Genomic DNA, 21,809 nt, shown 5'->3' with positions numbered 1-21,809 from the left:
GCCAAATATGGACAAAGCCGGCTTGGGGGATTGCGGTTTTCCCTACTTAAGTTCCCTTCGGTGAGATGAGTTCCTTCCTATTTAATTCCAAGCCTAACCGTTTGGTGTTCGAAGGGAGGGGACAGACATGGACCTGGGTGTCTCAGGCACCAGGTATCCTGTGGGCTTTGAACCCTTCACTTCTTCCCAGTTTGGGAGACTTAAGGGACCTCAGATCAGCACTGCTTGGACCACCCCACAACCAGGACAAGAGAGGTGAGGCTGAGGGAAAGGGTGTATAACAGAGTTCTCCTAGGAGGAGACCCTAAGAAAGGAAAGGAAAGGAACGGAAAGGAAAGAAAGAAAGAAAGAAAGAAAGAAAGAAAGAAAGAGCGAGCCTGAACAAGAAAAGGGAAAGAAAAAAAGAAAGAGAAGAAGGGGTTATGTCCCAAGCCTATTTCCTTAGGCTTTTAAGAATGTCCTGGTTCTCGGGGGCGGAATGATGCCTGGGTGATTCTGGGTCGAGTGCCTAGGGATTGTGAGACTGAGGGACTCTGGAACCGAAGAACCACCAGCACGAATCAAAAACACCCAGGCTGGCTCTGCCCGTCTTCTGGAGCGGCTCAAAGCTGGGGGAGGAAAGTGGATAGAGGCAAAGACCCAGAGAGGGCCGCATTACCGGTGCCCCCGCCCCTGCCTCCTGCCCCCCAGACAGGGCCGCATTACCGGTGCCCCCGCCCCTGCCTCCTGCCCCCCAGATCATGATTGTTTTATGTGGTTCTCTCTCCCTTTGGTGAGGAAAATGGGATGTGGTGTCAATTACTGGGAAAAATATACAAAGTCCTAATGGCTAATCTATTCTTCTAAGTACGAGGAGGGCTACTACACCTAAGAGACTTGATCTAATTGTATAATAAAACTCGAATCATTCCAAGCAGGATCGGACCTGCCGGGTCCGTCGGAGGAGCTCACGCTGCCGCAACCGCCCTGGGCGGGAGAGCGGTGAGCTGACCCTGGAAATTGCTTGTGGGGAAAATCCGAAGGGGGACTGAAGGGAGTGGGGAAGATGGCTGCAGGGAGCAGTGAGGGGCCGTAAAGATGTTGGGCCGTAAACAGTATCTTCTTGTTTTATGTGTCTCCGTGGTGGAGGTTGTTTTCTCTGCTCGAACGTCTGTGTCAAGAGCCTAACCTTGGAAAGAAATCCACAACGCGGCTCCATGAAGGTCTCTCCCTTCTTTATCCCCTTCTGGCTCTTATGTTCTGAAGATCCCAGTTTAAAAAATTCACGGTGCCGAGCCTTCTCACGGAATAGATCTTGCTCAATTTAAGCCTCCTGACAACCCTTGGTGGAAAATCCAATTATCATCCTTACAGCTGAAAAATCCAAGAAAGGCCAAGTTGTCGGAAGTCACACTGCTAAGAGGTGATGAGGCCGGGGCTCCCACCTGGGCTTTCTACCTCGCTCCTGCTCTGGGCTGCTCTTCTTGGGGCTGGCCCTGTTGCGGGGTCCCGCCAAGCGATCCCCATCAGGGTGCAAGGCGTGGTGGGGAGTTGAGGCTCACCAGGCAGGTGTGTGCGCTGGGAAGCTGGTGGCAATTAGCTCTTCTCTCCAACCTAAAAACATGAAAAGGCTTGCAAGTCCCATGCTTGTAAGTCCAATGACAGCTTCTAACACTACCACAAAAGGCAAACCTCTGTTTATTTAAGCATTGGGATTTTTTTTTTTTTTTAAAGAAAAATACATCTGGGAGTAGAAGTCACTGGGTTATAAATGAGCTCTCACCCCACCAAAGGGGAAAAAAAATAATAATTATAATAAAAATAATGGCACCATATTCTCTGATAAACCAGTGCCAGAAAAGCTCTTGGGGATAAGTTTTGTCAGTCCCCAGCTTTTACCAATTTAAATTCTTGGCAGAGTATTAAAAAAAAAAAGTATAAGGTATTTGAAACTCCAGTCCCTCAGGTACTAAATCTAGTGTTTCCTGGCAATAGATGAATGTTGCTGGAGTGAAAACCTAGCACCACAGGACCATATCTCCATGGCTGTTCGTATTTATACTTAACAGACAAATATGTCATTCTTTCGGGATCCCTTTACAGGGCCAACTTTTTTTTTTTTTTTTCCCTCACATGTTACCCACCCTTTTCTGATAAAAGTGAAGGCAGACCCAGGCCAGGACACAGACTTTTGAGTATCCAAAGCCATATTTCCCCAGTGGTGCCTCATTTCCTCAGTCATAGTATAATGAAGAAGCTGAGACAAGACTCTTGACCCACGGCTCCCGGTGCCAGTGGTGAGTGGAAACAGGACTGACGTGGCCCGGGGACTTCACGCTGCCTTTTTCTTTCTAGTGGGACCGTGATCCACTGGGGGTGTTAGGGCTCCCTCAGATGTTTTTGCCAGAACTTTGGCTTGGCAAAGGGTGTTTAACTCTTTCTGCACAGGGTCCCCTTGTAACATCAACGTCTATACTCCACTGGTGAAGTATGGGTCATCTTTTCAATCCTGGGCTCCTGCAATTTTATCCTATCACAGAATCCTCTAGTTACCTTCCAGAATATTTTTCTGTCCCACTGCTTCTGATCAAGTTTGTTTTCTCTCCTCTCCTCTATCTTCTGCAAATGGAAGTTTAATCTAGAAATATCTCAAACAACTTACCTTCCCCGAGCCTGCAGACCATATTTCAACCTTCATCCTGTAAGAAGGGAAGAGGGCACGCATTTATTGAACACCTACTACATTTGGGGAACTATGCTTAGTCCTTGTCTAATTTTAAAGTTGGATGAGATGTCTTCTGAACCTCGTGAAGGAAGGAATCATATTAATATTTTAAGTACTTTGAAACCCTGAGAAGCACGGCATAAAATATTGCCACTTCCATTTCTTGGTCCAATCTAGACCTTCATATTTTTGTGAGTGGAAAATATATCCTTTAACTTTCAGAAAAATGAGTTTTCAGTCAAAGTGTTAAGGTAGCCGAACCCTCTGTACTTTGTAAAATATTTATATCATAACCTGAGGGACACGGGGCTGTCTCGGCAGAAATGGAAAATAACTGGGGTGAAAATTTTCAACAAGAAGTTGCCGCGGGAACTTCCCACATCTCCTGTGAGTATCGCTTAAGCTTCAGCCCACACGGCAGCCTTTCTTTGGCCCAGGCTGGGGAGATGCTCCTCAACCCAGAAAAGCAACTGAGAACCACAGCGCCAAGTCGTAATGGCAACGAGGTCACCACGTTTTGTTCTCTTGTTGCCAGACTAAGGCAACAGCTGGAGGCAGCCTCAGCTCTGTACCCTCCCTTTCTGTTTTCCTTCTAAGAATTGTTCATCTATTCTCTCCCTTTCGGTCATGATGTCCATACTGATCTCTACACCTCATGCTGACCTTTCCTCAGGGCTTCAGTACTGTGTGGCCAGCTCCCCGTGGGACACCTGAACACAGTGGCCTCATCTCAAACTCACTATGCCCACAAAAGAAAAAAAAAAAAAAAACCAACAACAATACACTTTCTCTCCCAGAATTCCCTATTTTAGGTAGTAACATCCTCACTTTGCCAATTACCCACATCTGAGATACGGGCACCCTTCTGATTCTCACAACTTTGTCTTAAAAATAGTTGTCATTAATTAATGATAAGAGCTCATTTTAATTGGAGTCTTCCTGTGTACCCTGTGCTTTGCCTCATTTGCCTTCTAGTCTCCTTGAGCCTCATCACAATTCTATAAAACCAATATTATTATTATTGTCATTTTGTAGTTGAGAAACAAACTCAGAGATGGGAAGTGGTTGGCCCAAGGTCACACTACTGAATGTGGAAAGCCAAGGCATGGGTTCAATTCAGATCTTAGTCTGTCCTTCTCCAGAGCCCACACTTCACTTCTCTACACTCTATGGCAATCAGATAGCGTCTGCCCGATTCTTCCGAAGAAATGTCTCTTGACGTCATCAGTTCTGGTTTATTCCCAGGCCACCTTGCCCCTCACCATCTTTCTCCTGAAGCTGATTTTGCTAGCACTGTGATTTCCCTGGATTCAGACTTTTCCCATCAGAAACATTACCAAGAGCTCATCTTTTAAGATACAATATTTACTAAATTGAGCCAGAAACAACCTCCAGTGGTTCTCCATGAGAGCAACCTTACACAAATATGTCTTGGAATATTCCCCATATAGCCCCCTCATTGGAGGGACAAGAGTTTCCTCTGTGTCAGGAAGGAGACAAGCCAGACGATGGAGCCTTCAGTCTAATGAAAAGGTAAGGACTGAGGTGATGAATGGTTTGAGAAAAAGTACAGAATGGTTATGGGGGCCCCTGGTCTAATCTCATCCAGCCAGCTGGTCTGGGAACTTTCTTTTAGGGAGATCCATAGGGTGTTTAGAAGTGTACATTGGGTTGAAGGAAACCAACTGTATTTCTTTATTCCAGGTCTTTGACAATATGCTAAAATGTAGTATGACCTTCCAAGAGGGCGACTTGGGAGAAGAATATAGCATCTTCCAGATTCTCTTGGTCACGATGCCCTCTCTTTTATGAAGCACCTTACAGGGAGAGAGTTCCATAGCATGCTAAGTAGAAAAGTCTGCCCTAGAGAATCAAGCTCAAATTCCTCATCCTGGCTTTGGAGTTACAAAGGCAATTATTCACTCACCTCAGAAAACGTTGCCCCATCCTACCTTCCTCCATGTCACCCACCATTAATGCAGCCACTTGCTCTCAATGTGTTTCCACTCAGCTCATTACATCCACTGGTCCACCTCCCTCATAGAAAGCTGCCTTCTTCACCCCATACTCGTACCCTACTATCCAGGTCCAACTTGAAATTCCTTTTGCAAACAAGAAAAAATATATATATAATATTATATAGAACATATCATATAATATTATGATATATAATATATATATATATATATATTTACTTTTTCAGTTTAGGTGGCTCTCTCATTCTGCAGTCCTCCAGCCCTTAGCTACACAACTCCATTACATGGAGCTGAACTTGGAATCAAAAGACCTTGATTCAAGTCCCAGCTTTGAGTCCACTATCTGTGCGACCCTGGGAACCTGGCTCTTCTAATCTCAGCTTTCTTGTCTGTGAAAAAGGAATATTGTTCCCTCAAAAGCTGAATCTATTTTTCCATTAGAAAGTGGTGAAAGGACATGAATGTGGGGAGAAGGCTTCTTAGCAGAAACACTCTGTCTTGGTCTTAGAGCGAGTCCGCCCAAGCTCTTTCCCATGCTCTCCAGGGCACCAGTCTGAAGCTGCTGCTCCTTGACCCTATACTAAGAATGTATCTGGGGCTTCTGCTTACCACCCAGTCCTCCTCTCCCTACCCCCCAGCCATCACACTCAGCCTGACTACAGCCCTCACAGCCCCCAGTTTTGACTGGATCCCTTGATCGCCTTCTCACCTCAGCCGGCTCTCAGGGAAGATGGAAGAGTTCATTTACCTCCTTGTATGGTGGTGAACACTGCCGAAGCCAGCAATGAAGCCTCGAAGTACAACTGAGATGTCCTCATTGCCTTTGATCTATTCCATCCTATGTCCCTGGTTCTCTTAGATGGGAATGGAATCTCTTTCTCTCTGTCTGTGGTTGGTACAGAGAGGGAACTCCATAAACACTGCAGACCAGAGCGGCCGTGCAGATGGACTGTGGGCACAGAGAATGGCCTTCCTATATACCTTCTCAGAAAGCCTTCTCTGATTCCACCCCAAACTTGACTAGGTGCCCCAGTCTTGATCTTTCCTTTGGGGTGTCCCTGACTACTTACGTCAAGGTTCGGGCACATAGTGTCTGCACATAGGGTGGGTCAGCTTCAAGAGAGCCAAGCTTGTCTTGTCCACCCATGTCCTGGTGCCTGGCATGATACCTGGCCCAGAGTAGACCCTCAGTAAGTGTTTATTCATCAAGCAGATGGATGAACAACACAATGACCTTGGATGAAATGAATGCAGGGGTTATTCCATCTATAATATTACTTAAATGTCACTGTGCCTACACTTCTGCCTCTCCAGAAAGGTAAACTCCACTAAGACCTTATTTCCCATTAGTCCTTCTCCCCCCAGCACCTAGACTTTTACTCTTGCTTTTCCCATTAGTCCTCAGACTTTTACTCTAGGCAAGCGTTTAAAGGGATCAAGGACAAAAGTCAGTTGGACTTGGATTTGAATCTCCTCCTCCACTTATCAGCTGTGTGAACTTGGGAAAGGTACGTAATCTTTCTGTACCAGTTTCTCCATCTATAAAATGGGAATTAGAATCCTAAGTTTTCAGGGTGACAGGGCAGAGGAAAGAAGAATGCATGTAAAATCTTTGGCACAGAGCTTGGCATATAGTCATTCACCAAAGGCTGGTATGTCAGTATGGCTACAGTTGTTGACTGATCTGTCTCTGGCCTTGACAAATTTGTGGTATAGTCTAGGAGACACAGAGTGCCTTAGCGTGCTGATCATCAGATAGGCCCACCTCCACCTCATGGTCCATCAGAACTAACCTAGCAACTTGAACTTTGGACCCTTCTAGGGTCATGTTCAATGGACACCACAGAAAAGGAGCTGACCTTACTCCCTTTGGCATGCACTTTTTAGACTCCAGTTGGAATTCTAACTCTCCAGCTGGTGAACTGTGCGATCCTAGTCAAGCTACGTCACTTGTTCTCCTTTCTGGTTTCTGTTTTCATGCTTATGAAATGGTGTTAATGATGCATATCTCAATGGGCCACAGTGAAGATTAAATTAAATAAGATAGCATTTGTGAAAAGGCCTTTTGTTGATTAGGTGTGTAATAATGTTGGTCACTTCCAATTCATTTTTTTTCTAAGATTTTATTTATTTATTTGACAGAGAGAGAGTCACAAGTAGGCAGAGAGGCAGGCAGAGAGAAAAAGGAGAAAACAGACTCCCGGCTGAGCAGAGAGCCCGATGCAGGACTCAATCCCAGGACCCTGGGATCATGACCTGAGCCGAAGGCAGAGGCTTTAACCCACTGAGCCACTTAGGCACCCCGGTCACTTCCAATTCTTAATCCACTTTCCCCTCCCCCACACCCTGCCCACATGCCTCCCCATGCCCCTGCTTTCCTGATGTACAGGAAGCAGCCCTCAAGAAGAGAGGCCCTACCCTCCTGGGACTGGTATTTCGCTCTTGACCCCATACAAGAAGGACCCACAGGGGTGCCTCGCTGGCTTAGTTGCAGAGCATGTGACTCTTGATCTTGGGGTCCTGAGTTCAAGCCTCATCTTGGACATAGAGCTTACTTAGTTGAAGGAAAAAAAAAAGCTGGATGGGCAGTGTCTGAATGTCCTTATGAGTTTCTGGATTCTAAAAGAAATAAAAGGATTCTTCTTAGGTGAACTCTCTCAGCTTTCTGGAGAGTTCAGCATAGGGTGTTTCCAACCTAGGGGCATAGGGCTCAAATGCAGACCTCCTTCTCCCCCTTGTCCTTCCTTCCTTCCTTCCCCTCTTAAGCCTGCACAGAGGACCTTGCTCCCTAGGCCCATAGTCAGAAGGAAACCGCATTGTCTGTTCTCTCCGCACCCCACTAGACTTCTTTCTGGCTCTCAGAGTCAACAGTGCCCCTCTCCAAAGATCCAGAAAGCCCACACCCAAATGGAAACATCCCCTCTGGGGCCACTTTTGCAAGCCTTCTGAACCCAGAATCTCATCTCTCTGTTCCCCAGTGAGCCCACTGGCAGTTCTCACCTGCAGAGGAAGGACAGGAGAGAAGTGTTGTCTTCCTTCCCCCAGCCTTTTTACTTCTGGTTTCCATGGTGGCTCTGCAGCATTTTGAACTGTATTTCCTTGAGACTCTCAAGGTCCTGAAAAAAACAGTTGGGAAGAGATGAAAGAAGGTACAGATAACTAATTTCCATGTAACAACAATTTGATTCTCTTAGAAATTTGTAAGAGGGAACCATGTTATGGAATAAGTATGGTGATAACTCGAGAACAGGAACTAGAAGCCAAAGAGCCTGCTTTCATTGGGGGTGGGGAGAGGGGGTGTGATGTGCAGCTGCTGCCTGGGAGAGGGATGACAGGGAAACCAGGCGCCACTGAGGAGGGATGACAGAGACCAGAAATGTCAATGGGGATTTAAGTTGTCTGCCGTAGAGTCCATGTAGACTCCTACCAGATTTTCAGTAAAATCTGTGCTGCTCTCCAAAGTACTTAGGCAAATGGATTCTTTTTGGGGAACTTCCATAGGGGCTGAATTCAGAAGCTGGTTTGGTGTGGGACAACAGTAAGAAGTGCTTGAGAAGAGGCAGAAGCTGGAAGACAAAGGGACCACCAATGCCTGGCTTTCATGAGAAACTTGGCAGTGCCTGTTCTCATGGAGTAGATGATCTAATGGAAAAAACAAATATGCAAACACCCAACTTGAATCTAAGCAAAATGACCTCAAACCAACCATGGTGGGGTCATTAACTTCTGACTGGGGAAATCAGAGAAGGTATCAAAAGTTTTAAGAGATGACATAGATGGAAAAGGGTAAGGCCATGCATGAAAGTATAAAAGAGCGTGTTAGTGTTTAAGGAAACAAGGTTGAGTAAGATCACGTGACTCAAGAGTTGGGGGCTCATGCCTGGGGCGAGGGTCTTGGAAACACTTGTTGGAGGTGGAGTTTTATTACCCAGCCACTGAAGGTTTTTGAGGACCCGTGTGACTTTCACAACCAGTGAAGGGTTGAGTGGAGGTGTATACGTGAGGATCTCAGGGACAGGCTGGGAAATGACCGCAGTTGTCCAGGTGAGAGAGGATTAAGGCCTGAATGAGGGGTCCTGCTGCTAGCCTGGCTGGGTTCAATCGTCCCTTTGAATGTGTCTCTAGAAGACCTCGAAACTCTTCAAGTCGTCCATCATTGCAGCTCGGCTCGTGGCTTGTGTACGTACCCATTGGCTTTGATGGCTCTCCTCAACCCTGCCGGCTTCTTCCTTTCCCCACATAGCCATCAAGGAAAGGAACCCAGGACCGTCCAGCAAAGCCAGTGACTGGTGGGCTGGGAACAAGGCAGGGAGAGGGACTGGTTGGCCCGCCAGCGTGGGGAGCCGGGTGCTGGGGGAGAAGGACTGATGTGAATCCACGTGTGAGATTCAGCTGCGTATTGATCCAGCCCATTTGCACGTGAACCTCATCATCAGCTCCTGCTTAAGCCCTCGCTTCCCCGGTAATTGACTCTCGCATATTGATTAAGATGTTGATGTGTCCCAGGATTTCTCGGCGGTGATGCAGGCTCGCCTCCCGGCAGGCAGGGCTGGCAAAGCTCTCACGGTACGGCTGTCACCGCGCACTCCTTAATGGATAAAGCTGTCATCTGAGAGCTGGAATGTCTTGCAGGCACAAAGACGAAATTAACTGTTCAATAATGTATGGGACACGGAAAAAACTTTACCCAACAACTCGAATTGATTGCTGTAAGTGTTTTGACTGCACTTGCCTGCTTTGCATAAAGTCAGCGACTTTGGCTAGCCTGATTTTCACACACAGCCATTTCTCGGCCTCTTTCCGAACAAGAGTGGAGAGATGTCGGTGGCTGCCGGGAATGGGCCACTGTGGGGCGGGGGGAAGAGGTAGTTGGGGTGCGGAGCAGGTGGGCACGGCTGACACCTTTCCTCGGCATCTTTGAGTGATCTCCAGTCTTGAAAGCAATGCATTCCAGGAAGTTCTGTGGAATCTTGCTGGAATTGATCACCCTGGGCGAATGGGCTGAATCACTGGGTGTGGGGTGCGGGACTCTGTGACCTCACTTTGCCCGTGGCTTTCCTTTTCTCCCGCTGCGTTAGGCTGTGGCCCCTGGAGGAAAGAGCCTGTCAGTCAGACCTATGAGGGGAGAGGGCAATCGGGTCACACGTTTAACACCAGTTTGATCAACAATTTCCCTGTCATTTAAAGCAGGCCTTGCTTATTATTCGGGATGTAGTTAAACACCATGCTCACTCTCCCACAGATACCAGAAACTACTGTGCATTTCTCCCCCAGTCTGCTCCCCATCTAACCTGGGAAAGGGGGGAATATCCAGGTAGCAAACTTTATCCGCTACGTCCTTTCTGCCAAGCCCAGCCTTTTAAAAACAGAACAAGACCCTTTGAACACAGCTCTGTTTTATCACAGGATCTTTATTGAAGTTTTAATCAACACAAGCAGCTGACAAAATAAGAGCTCGCAGATTCGGCTGTAAGTGATGTAGCCTTGTGAGTCTGAAAAAAAAAAAAGCCTCGCATTAAAAAGAAGAGAAAATAAACAGCCTCGTTTAAAAAACAAATGAAGCCCACCATACCAAGGAAATCCTCTCGCACCCAGAGGAAGGCCTGCCATGTGGCGCGCCTGCTGCAGCCCTACGGTTTGGAGCCTCGTGGAGATCATTACCATAAAACAAATAACCATCTCGTTTTCGTCGCCCACTATGAGTGAACTCAAAACCTCAGGCCCACATCCAAGGACTCCTTCCCCGCAGGCCCTGCCAACTCGGGATCAGGCTGTCACCTCTACAGAAGGGAAGGAGGCACGGCCCCTGTGACCAAACGCAGACCCTTCCCCTCGGTCCAGCAACCGGGCCTTGGCCCGCGGCCTCCTCCCATCACCACACCCTCCCCCTTCTCTTTCTTCCCTTTCTCCCCTCACCCAACAATGGAGAAATGCACCTTAGTTTGAGTTTCTCTGCTTCAGAGTGTGAGACAGCGCTGGAGGAGGAAGGAGGAACATTATCCGTTTTCTAGCCCCATCCGGGTTCTTTTTGAAGCCAGGCACCACCTTGTATTCCAAGAGGGGCAGCCCCTGGGTCTGCATAGCTATTTCACTTAAAAACTGGGGCATGGAAACTCTTGAAGAGAGGGACCTGGTGGTCGCAGTCAAGTGGCAAGACTCCAGGGGCCCTGACAGCCAATGCCACATCTCTCTCCTCTGGGATAAGGGGTGAGCGCGAAAGCGAGGGGAGCGTGGTCCTCGGTCTCCGGAGGGGTGGTATTATGATGGAGAACTGGCCTCTCTGGTGGTTGAGACCTAGATTTGACGTTGCTCTGTGTGAGCCTGGCACCCAGGAGGTTTCACTAAATCCCTACTGGCAGGAGGGATGAGTGAGGAAGAGGAGGAGGATGAAGACAAGGCGTTCAAGCAAGGAAGGTGTGCAAAGTGCTGGAAGGATCAGCTGAGCTGTTCTCCCTGAGGAAGTTTACCTGAAACAACACTTTAACTGGGTTAGGAAATAAGAGCTGAATTCTGCTTGGTAGGGAAGCATCCGAAGATTCAGGGTATGATGAACAGAAATGTGACGTTAGCTTGAGGAACCTCGGGAAGTCTGGAGAGCTAGCTGGGGCTTTGAATGCCAGAGGGGCCTGGAAGTGAGCATCGGCGTCTGAAATAGGAGAATGGCAGGCTCTCCCTTTGGGAAGGATTGTGTGGCCATAAAGGAGTGATCATGAAGGGGCCACTGGGAGTCAGGACACATGATCAGTCCAGGGAGGCCACTTTGGCATGGAATAATGAGGGCCAGGGCTAAGGGTCTGGATATCAAGATAAAGAAAAGACGTAATATTGGCAGGTCTTGGGGGAAGCTTCCCAGCCATGCAATCCTCCAAAGCTGTGGTGGCATTTATACCGGATTCTCCATCTTGGGATAAAGGCTCTCTGGGAAACTTCCTTAGAAGTTCTGTTTCTGTATGTTTTACTGGTTTGCAATCAGATCCAGAGAACTGGACCCCTAAGCCAAGACATCGTCCCATAGTCCATGAAAATTCCTCAGATATCCATCCCATGAGGGTAGTGGGGATACAGAGAGGCCATGTAGCCTGTCCGTCTTCCCTGGTGTTCTCAGCCCACAGCAGAAGGACAGACTGATGCAGAGAGGACCATGTGACTAACCTGTGATATAGGTACCTCTCAGATCAGAGGGCAAACAGGAACCTGGCCTCTCCAAAAAAGTAAAAGGTAGGTTCCAAACTTTGTTCATTGCAATAGGGTGACAGAAAGATTGGGAGAAAGTGGGGCAAATGGCCAGGCGCTCAGTTTGATAGAAAAATTATGCTGGCCTAGCCACAGCTCCCCAGTTGAGCCCCTCTACCCACCCCCCACCCCGCCCCGGGCTTTGAGGAGCCAATGCTGCTGAATGGGGGAAGGGGGTTCCTGGAAAGACCTCCTAATTATCCAGGTCACCTGTAGCTTCTAGACTTCCCGAAGTACAGAGCACACTTGCCCCTTGGCCATAGGGAAGAGCAGTAAATTAAGTCAGAACTGCAACTTATCCTCACAGGTAACTAGGGGGAATTGTCCCAAAGCCTGGGTGACCAATAGCCAGCTCCCCAAATCTGTCTCAAAGCAATCACAGTAAGTGATTTGCAGTGGTGGGAATGGAAATGATTTATTCTAAGAACCCTGTCAGCATTGCTGTTAAATCATGTGTATTTTGTTATGGGACACGAGTGAGCTAGCTGTTCCCCAAACTACATTCCTTTGCTTCGGGCCCCCACACCATTTCCACAACTGGTTGTTTCAGGTGACAATTAGCAGGAAATGATGGTAAGAGCCCCAGGGTGGTCACTTTTCCAAGGGACTCTGGGTATTAAGTTTCAATTACATAGAGTCTCTGATCTAGGTCTCCAAAAGGAAATGAGCTTCTTTCTTGGTTGTCAGGGAATATCACGGTTTTGTATTTTTTTTTTTCCCCTCTTCCCGTCTTCTGTTTTGTCAATTTTCAGAAACTTAAACTAAGAGTTAAAGCAAAGGTTCTCTGGAGTCTAATCTGTAGGAAACACATCCATTTCTCCCACCATCCACACTCTAAAAGACAAACTGAAAGACTAAGAAGGAAAGAATAAAGGCAAATGTAATAACATTTATTTGCCTGTTTCCATTCAAGATGTAATGCCTGCGTTATTGAGAATGCTCCAGGCAGGGTCCCCGGGTGGAGGCATGAATGTTCTGTGCGGACAGATGACCCGCTCACTCGTTCTCCTTGGAGGAACTTTGCTTCAGGTCCAGAGAATAGGATGCGTGGGTTTCCGGGACCAGGTAGCAAACAAGGGTCCAGCCCAGACCGGCTGGATGTCTGGGGTTTCTGTCAACTGGGGCCCCGGCTGGTGTGGGGCTTTTCTGCCCCCTCTGCGAAGACGGCGAGCCGTGTGTGTTTGAAGTCTGGTCTTTGGGAAGGAGACCCAAGAGAGCATGAGCGGGGCTTGTCTGGATATCAAAGTCCAAATTAAAAATTTATTCCAGTGTTTGAAAAATTCCTGGCCACAACCTTCATCTGGATTAAAAAAAAAAAAATACAAACCCCCTTGTTTCTTCAGTGGCTCCAGTGTAGGACGAGAGGATTTATTCTGAAAAAGAAAAAAAAAAAAAAAAGTAAAAACAAGGCCAATGATTCCACAAGTGGACCCAGGTCAGATGGCTTCTTAGCTTAATCTGTGAGGAAAGTTATCTGTTAAACTGCTTCGGGCACCGGGGGAGTGCTGGTTTTCGTTATCATGTTTGAATCTTCTTTTCTCCCCTCTCCTATTGCATGTCAGATCACCTGGCTCTTTGCTGACAAAGCTGGAAGGGACAGAATGAGAAGGAGCATCTCCCCCTACTCCCCCCGCCCCCATTCCACTGGGCAGAAAAGTAGAGATAAGGCTTTTTGTAAAGTTGTGGGTTTGATGGGAAATTGGAGACCAAGCAAATGACCTCATAGAAATTTTGAAATTATGGATCAGTAGGAGCACAAAAATTATCAAGAAAACCTGGAAAAAATTAAATAAGGAAGAAATGAAAATTTCAACACAAAATTTATACCAAGGCCAGTAATGAAATTTATAGAAGAAAATAGAACTAAGTCGATATGGGGTATTATGCATGAAATACGGACAGAAGTCGAGGATGAGAAATCAGCTCAGGGTCGGGCGTGGGGGGTGCGATGCAAACCATCTACATGAAGATCAATGTATCAAACTGAGATTGAAAGCAAAGTGCAGATGTAGAGGAAAGGGATAGAACCATGTCGACCGGCAGGAGCAATGGAAACTAGGAACGGAGACAGTATCGGAAATACAAAGACAAAAAAAAGAAAAGAAAAGAAAAGAAATACGAAGACATAAAGCAACCTGCAAAAGGTCAATGCTAAGAATCAAGTGAATTTACACAGGATTTGGGGTCTAGGGCTTTTGCTATTGCTGTTTTGGTCAGCTTTGTAACTTGCAATAGAACTTATATACCCATCATAACTGTGCAGTTTGATGAATTCTTCAGAGAGAACGCACCCACGTGACCACCATTCAGATCTGGCCGTGGAATGTTGCTGTAACCCCCAAAGCGACCACCTTCCCTCTCACTCCCTTCTGTGCCAATACCCAGCATTGCTGATTACCTTAAATTCTACACATTCAGTGGATAAGCACTTAAAATTGAATTGTAATTATGGGGCGCCTGGGTGGCTCAGTGGGTTAAAGCCTCTGCCTTTGGCTTGCATCATGATCCTAGTCGCATCCCAGTTGCGTCATGCTCAAGTCCCATGACCCCATGGGATCGAGCCCCATGTTGGGCTCTCTACTCTGCAGAGAGCCTGCTTCCCCCTCTCTCTCTCTGCCTGCCTCTCTGACTACTTGTGATCTCTGTCTGTCAAATAAATAAATAAAATCTTTTTTAAAAAATTGAATTGTGATTTTAATGTAGCGTGTCTAATTTTGCCTCTTTTCATAAATCTGTTATCAATTTAGATATCTTTTTGTTAAGTGGCTTTTCAATGATTTCTTCCATCTTTAATGAACGTAGGTCTTGTTTTTGTTGTTTTAGTAGAAGAAATCTTTACATATTCTGGATACAAGTCCTTCGATATATTTTTGGAAATATCTTCTTCTATTCTATTCTATTCTATTCTTTCAGTTCTCTTCATGGCACAAGTCTACTTGCTTTTTTTTTCTTTTTCCATGGAAAAAGTTCTTAATTTTAGAAAGACCAATTTATCAATCTTTTGTCTTATGGCTAATGAATTTTAGGTTATTTAAATGGACCTACCCACAGTGATGAAGATATTCTCACATGTTCCATTCCAGAAACTTTATTGTTTAAGCTCCACACTTAAGTCTATGGAGTGATTGACTTTCGTATATGGTGTGAGACATGGATGAAAGTAATTTTCTTCTCCTGGAAATCCAGTTAACCCAACCACTTAATTAAGACACAATTCTTCACACCCTGCATTACACTGAAGTGTTTGTTATAAACCACGTAACTTATATTCAGTTCTGTTTTCAGATTCTCAGCTCTGTTCCATGGGTGTATTTATCTCTCTTTACACCAATTTCACATGGTCTTAATTACTGTTGCTTTATAATAAGGTGTGTTATCTAGGAGTGCGAGTGTTTCCAACTTTTTCTTTAATTTTGTCTTGATTATTTTAATTTATTTATTTTAGAGAGAAAGAGAATGAGTGACAGGAAGGGGCAGAGGGAGAGATAGAGAATCCTAAGCAGGCCCCGTGCTCAGCGTGGAGCCCGAAGCTGGGCTCAATCCCATGGCCCTGAGGTCATGACCTGTGCCAAAATCAAGAGGGGGACACTTAACTGACTGGACCACGCAGGGATCCCTTTCTTAAGTATTTTTTAACCTTTGCATTTCCATGTAAGTTTTAGAATTAGCTTATTAATTTTTACAAGAAAAAAAGGGGGAGGAAGGAACTAAGAGAAGACGAAAGGAAAGAAGGAAGGAAGAGAAGAAGGAAGGGAGGAAGAGAGAAAACCTGCTGGGATTTTGACAGGTTTTGCACTAAGGCGACAGGCCAATTTAGAGAGCATTAATGGTTTTACAAGACTAAGTCTTCAAATCCAATTTACGTGATATAGCCTTTCATTTATTTAAATCTTCCAAAATTAATCTCTGTAGTGCATTTTTTACCCCTAAGTCAGGTGCATATTTTGCTAAATTTATTCCCATAAGTACTTGATTTTTAAAATGCTATTATAAATGGCATCAACTTTGTTCTTTTGTAACATTTATTGTAAATATACAAAAATGTAATTGATCTGTTTCTATGTCAACCTTATATTCATTAGTCTAGCTAAATATAATTATTTATTTATTTGTTTACCCATAGATTCTATATGCAATCATGTCCACAAACAACATCAGCTTTATGTATTTTCTAATCCTTAAGTTTTTTTCTTATCTAATCACTCTAGGTAGAACCTTCAATACAATGGTGGATAGAAATGGTAAGAGTGAATATCCTTGTCTTATTCCTGATCTCAGGGAGAAGTTGATTATAAGTTTATCAGACATATCCTTTATACATGAAGACGTTCCCTTCTAGTTCTAATTTGATGAGAGTTATCTTTTTAATCATGAAAAAGTACTAAGTTTTATCAAATGCTTTTTATTCACCTACTGAGATGGTCATTGTGTTTTTCTTCTTTATCCTATAACTGTGATGAGTTATATTGATTAATTTTTAAGTGTCAAACCAACCTTGAATTTCTGGAATAAACTTTGTTTTGTCATATTTGATTGTTTTAATACATCTTTTTGCTAATATTTTCCTTAGGAATTTTATATCTATGTTCTTCTTCCATAATGTCCTTGATAAATTTCCCCATCAACGTTATGCTGGCCTCATAAAACGAGTAGAAAAGGGTATCTTGTTTTTTCTATTCCCTGGAAGGGTTTGTGTAACACTCATATTTTCCTCAGATGTTTGAAAGAATTTTCCACTCAAACCATCTGGGTTTTAAGATTTCCTTGTGGGAAAATTTAAATTATGGATTTAATTTCTTTAATAAATATATGAATATTAAAATCATCTGTTTCTTCTCACATCAGTCTTTTTTGCATTTTTGTAAGAATTTGTTCACCTACATTTTCAAATTAATTAATATAAAATTATTCATAATATCCTCTTAATATTTTTTAATGTCCGTATGGTGTGTATGGGTAATCTTTGCAAGCTCTCTTTATCTGTTTTATCAGTTCAGTCATTCCAGGGATTTATTTAGTCTTTCTCTAAAGGATATGGACAAATACACAGAAAACCATTATACAATAAAGCATTAGGAGAATGTCTCCTGAAATGTATATAGTGAGTGATGGTTAAAAGGAGGAGAAATTATGATTAAAAAGGCCCAGAGAAACTTACAAAGGGAGAATTGGGGCAGTATACAGAGAAGAAAAGGCACTGTTGGCAAAGGGGAATGTTGGAAATAGACATTTGGATGAAGTAGAGCAGAGAATCAGGGCGAGGGAGATGCCCGAAAGATGGGACGGTTGAGACAGACAAGAAACTTAAGTCATAGACCATGAGAAGACGGTGGAAATTGGCCATATTTTGTTTTCTTGAGTATCTGGTAAACACGAGGAACAATGCAGAGGAAAGACTCCCCAAGTTTTCCAGCAGGGTGACTGGGAGGATAGTGATGTTTCCAGAAAAATAAAAGAAAATACAAACACAAAAGGCAGGATAAAGAGCATTTCAGCATTTAGGAATTAGACTTCGTAGGTACCCGCATAAAGCTGAAGGCTGACGCCAAGACTGAATGAGTCGTCAAGGAAGGGAGCAGAAGGAGAAGACCAGGCTGAGTCCAGGGCCACTGACTAGCAGCTCCCCTTAGGAAGTGAGAGAGGGGGGCCAACGGCACAGGACAGAGTGCAGCATGGAGCCATGGAAGCTGAGAAGCGGGGTTTTCGATCCAGGTGAGCTGTTGTGACGAGATTCCACAGAGCAGCCGAGTGGCGAGGACCGAGGGAGTTCCCGGATGCGGCATGCGGGAAATCACCGGGAGCATGAATGTTTAGTGTCAATGGAAAGAGAGGGGAGAGCTTCGTTCTAATGGGTATGTTTTTCCAAGCTGTGAAACTTAACACGCTCTCTCATTCAACAGTTACTTACTGGCTGCATTTACCAAGGAACCTGTTATGGCTGTGATCCCTCCTTCAGGGGTCCTGTAGACTCCGAAGTTCTGAAACTTGCAAGAGCATCACAGCTCCCCATCTTCATACAATGCCCAAACCTCACTCCCATCATCTGACTATCTTCCGGAGATAGAGGTCAAAGGGGGAAATTTGTAGGTTGATGCAAGTTTGTCTTCAAAAGCACATGGGGAAGATGAATCTACCAGTGTTTAGTTACAAGGTTGAGACTATGACGGGCGGTCTGATTAATTGCAATGATCGTTTTAACATCTATAATGGGTACTCATAATCATACGGCTTCTAGAACGTCATCATTATCTTTCACTTCTGAAATGCCCGGGTTTCCCTGCAGACATGGGAAGGGGATTTTATGAGGCCCAGATCATCAATCCAAACCTTTTAAGGTAAGGGTGTTGCTACCCCAGCAGTCAAAGAGATGTTTGCTAGCCTGGAAAGAAAACACTAGACAGTCATTAGCTCCTTCAATCTGTTTACCAGACTGCCTGTCACTGAGGTTAGATTGGCCTCAACATTAACACTCTGCTCTATTTGTCCATCAGCATTGTTGTCTCACAGAGCGTGTTCTCAAGTGACCATGGGCAAACCTTGTTTCATGCCAGAGCTATGTTCCTGGGGGGAAAAATGTCTAAATTAAATTTAGTTTATTCAGTTCTGTTTGAAATGAAGAGTGTCTTTAAAAGAGAGCCCCACTCTATACTTTTTAAAGCAAGTATCCCTCAGTGGCTCTAACGGGTCTCAGAACTCCTGGCGTAGGGAGTGGCGGCTCCCTTCTTTTATCACAGGGCACCTTCATATCCGGTTGGTTTCTTCTCACATCCGGTTGGTTTCTTCTCACGTCCAGTGACCCCTCCATGGGAGCGAGGATTCTCCACATGGCTCTGCTCTCCCCCACCCTCTATGACCCATCCCTGATCATCCCCTTTCTGTCCCAGCTTTCTCGCACTCCCCAGGAGTGCTCCCCAGGGCTCCTGGGTCTTCTTTCACTCGGGCATCCTCTCCATGGGAGCCCTCATCACCAAGCATTTCGGTTGGCAGCTGCACCTTGCCCTGTCTGTGTTAAGACCTCTTGGAACCCACAGGGACAACTCACCAGTGACCAGGGGCAGAGCAGCTGTGTCAACTCAGTTTAGGGAAGCTCAAGTATCCAGTGATCTTGGCCGTGTGGAGTCTGAAATGAAGCCCAACATATTACTCACGGCAAAACCAGGGGCCAGCCAAGTCAAATAGAATGCTCCCCGAAACGTTCACGGGCTGATTGGAGAAGGAAGCTCCGATCTGAAGAGCAGCTATTTTGTGCCTGCTTGTATTTTTTTAAACAACACTCTCTCTGCAAGTGAGATGGGAAAAGCAGAAACCTCAAAGAACGGTATTGGTTCATTTAAAAAGCTTAGATCTACGATCATATGCCGTGTCCCTTTAACTTCCTAAGAAAGACCAGCATTTTAGGGAGAAGTTCTTTTTTTCCAGAAACTGTCCTGAGGCATCCAGGAAGCATGCTCCCACCTCATCTCCATGCCAACTCTGTGACATGGGCACCATCGCTGTCCTCCTATGCTGATGGCAGGCTGAGGCACAGAGAGTGCGTGGACTGTGCTTGTAAGTGACATGTTACTTACAAGTAACTTACTTACAGGTTACAGTAACTTACTTACAGGTCATTCGAACCCTGGCAGACCTGCCCTTAAACAAATGCAAGTACCTGAGAGCTTTCCCAGAGAGGACACCTCGACGGAAAGCCGTGATGTTACCCCACCAGGCTGTGAGTGGAAGCCAGTTTGTGCTCAAAAGAAATCTAAAAGCTAGGAGTTCAATAAAGCTACACATGCCCCGTGGAACCAGGCCGGGCTGGAGTTTGCAGATTATTTTCCAATCAGAGGGAGCTCGTTGACCTGAAGGAAGAAGGAGGATCGTTTCATGAACTTATAAAAAATATTTTTATATTCAGCTTTTTTTGGGGGGGGGGTCGGTGGGCAAATCTGAGGTTTTGGGTCCTTTCCTCTGTTGGTTTTTCCTACCTGGGATTGTTTCAAGGACCCTGAAGCTGAGTCCTGCGTCCCCCACCAGCCAGGCTGGCCGCTTTATGTGACCGGGTACCTGTACCACTCTTTGCAGCTGCCTGTCCACACAGACATGTTTCTTCGAGCATTGAGCATCGCGCTTGTTGAAAAGCCCCGGGAATTAGCTTGTTTTCCACACCGAAAGTTTTCATTTGAAAAATAACCCTCTTTGTTTAACTAATGAAAAGGAGGGGCTGCCCTCCCTTCTCCGGCTGGGTAAGAATTCCACGGGCAGTAATTCTGTTTCTCAGTGGAAAATGTTTCGGTCTCTTAATGTTGTTTTGCAGATGGGCCCCTGCCCGGCCCTTGCTCCAAGGACCACACATACACACCCGTGCACAGTGCAGCACTTTCCACCCTTCCCTGCTGGGGGCTGGGGACGGCGGCAGCCCCCTTCCAGCACCTGCAGACCGGCGATGAGGTGGGTCAGCAGCGGACACCAGCCTGCCCCACAACAGAATGCCTTCCCGGGGCCGGGCTCCGAATCCCAGAGGCTGGGTGGGCCGCGGAGGAAGGAAATGAGACTCCTAAGTTCTCTTGTTTCTGTGCACCCCCATGTCGAGCCATTCTCTCCCACCGTGGAGGGGGTGGTCCAACATTCCCTGCTCGTTAGCTTTGTAGGAAACGGTGGTAAACGCTGCAGGGTCATGGCTGGATTCACCGCACAGCCGGCATGGTGCCGAGCACTCAGGACCTGACCAGAGCAAATCAGAACATGGCCCCAGAGGTCACTTAATGGAAGGAAGGAAAACACGGATCAGACAGACTCAGCCTGTGTCTGTGGCTGTGGGCGAGGAAGTTATTTGTCCCACAGGGATGGGCAGTGCCGTGGACGATTTTTGGCTGTGGAGTAGATAACGATGGACCATCTTTCTTCCCTTCTTGGTTCTCTGAAAATCGCCCATCTCCAGTCTAGTTCAGGAGACAGATTCCTGGGAGACAAGGTACAAACACTTGAGTGCTGTCCCAGCAGAGCTGGGTGCGAGTTCCACTGTGGAGTGAGGGTAAGCCGTCATGTGTGTTCTAGGGACCCAGGGACCTGTCACCAGGCAGAACTGTGAAGTCCAGGGGATTCGAAGAATTCCCTCCATCTGGAGTATTCCTACAAGAAAGATACCCTGAGTGCGTGGTTTAAACACAGTTCTGCCTAAAGCGAGCAAAAGCGATGAACAAGAGGAGGACCACTATGTGAAAACGGACATTTTGAAGATCCACATGCGTAAAATGTAAAGAGTCAGCTGTTAGTACGGAGTCAATGAAGAGCTTTGAAAGGAGACAGAGATGGTATGAACAAGTGCATCAGACCGCTTTCAGTTTTAGGTGCCAGAAACCCTCTTCTAATATTACCTGAAGGCAATAAATAAATTAGGAGGAATTCACTGGTTCGTATAACCAAGACATTCTGGGTTAGGTCCTCAGCAGGACTGAGAGCTAACTTGTTCTCGCGCGCACTCTCTCTCCCTCTCTCATTTTGTCAGATAGCCGAATTCTCTCCTTTTCATGACTAACTTTGCTGCTTCTGGTTTAGCAACCCCAGCAGAAAGAGAAACTCTCTCAGTGCCTGTAAGTCAATGCCAGGGAAGGCTCAACTCCGAACCTGTCCCTGGCTAGAGGATAAGGCGCCATATGTGCCTTGTGGTAGTTGGCCAAAATGTTCATGGACCACCTACTCTGCGTGTGGTCGGCACTCTTCTAGCCACTGGGGGACACAGCAGGGAGTGAGACAGACAATGCCCCGTCTCAGATACCTGACAGGCTTGTGAGAAGCCAGCATTTTAGCGGAATCCCGTTGCCTCTTGCTGTTCCCCATCAAGAACCAAACAAAGAGTCCTGGCAAATCCTTGGCAAAATTAACAGAAAATCACCAAATACAATGATATGTGCTGA

General features: G+C 45.9%; 1 long non-coding RNA gene across 1 annotated transcript; it reads right to left on the bottom strand.

The window, feature by feature from the left end:
- Positions 1-12,845: 12,845 nt before the first annotated feature.
- LOC116571066 lies at positions 12,846-19,622 on the bottom strand. Its single transcript, XR_004277687.1, has 3 exons — positions 19,565-19,622; positions 18,956-19,033; positions 12,846-13,286 (listed from the first exon to the last, which is right to left on the bottom strand). It is a non-coding gene; the product is annotated as an uncharacterized LOC116571066 (long non-coding RNA).
- Between the last annotated feature and the right edge of the window lie 2,187 nt (positions 19,623-21,809).

Source organism: Mustela erminea, chromosome 12, assembly GCF_009829155.1.
Source record: "Mustela erminea isolate mMusErm1 chromosome 12, mMusErm1.Pri, whole genome shotgun sequence".
In the NCBI taxonomy this organism is placed as follows: domain Eukaryota; kingdom Metazoa; phylum Chordata; class Mammalia; order Carnivora; family Mustelidae; genus Mustela; species Mustela erminea.
Note: the sequence above shows the minus strand (reverse complement) of the source record. Positions and strands in the feature narration are given on the sequence as shown.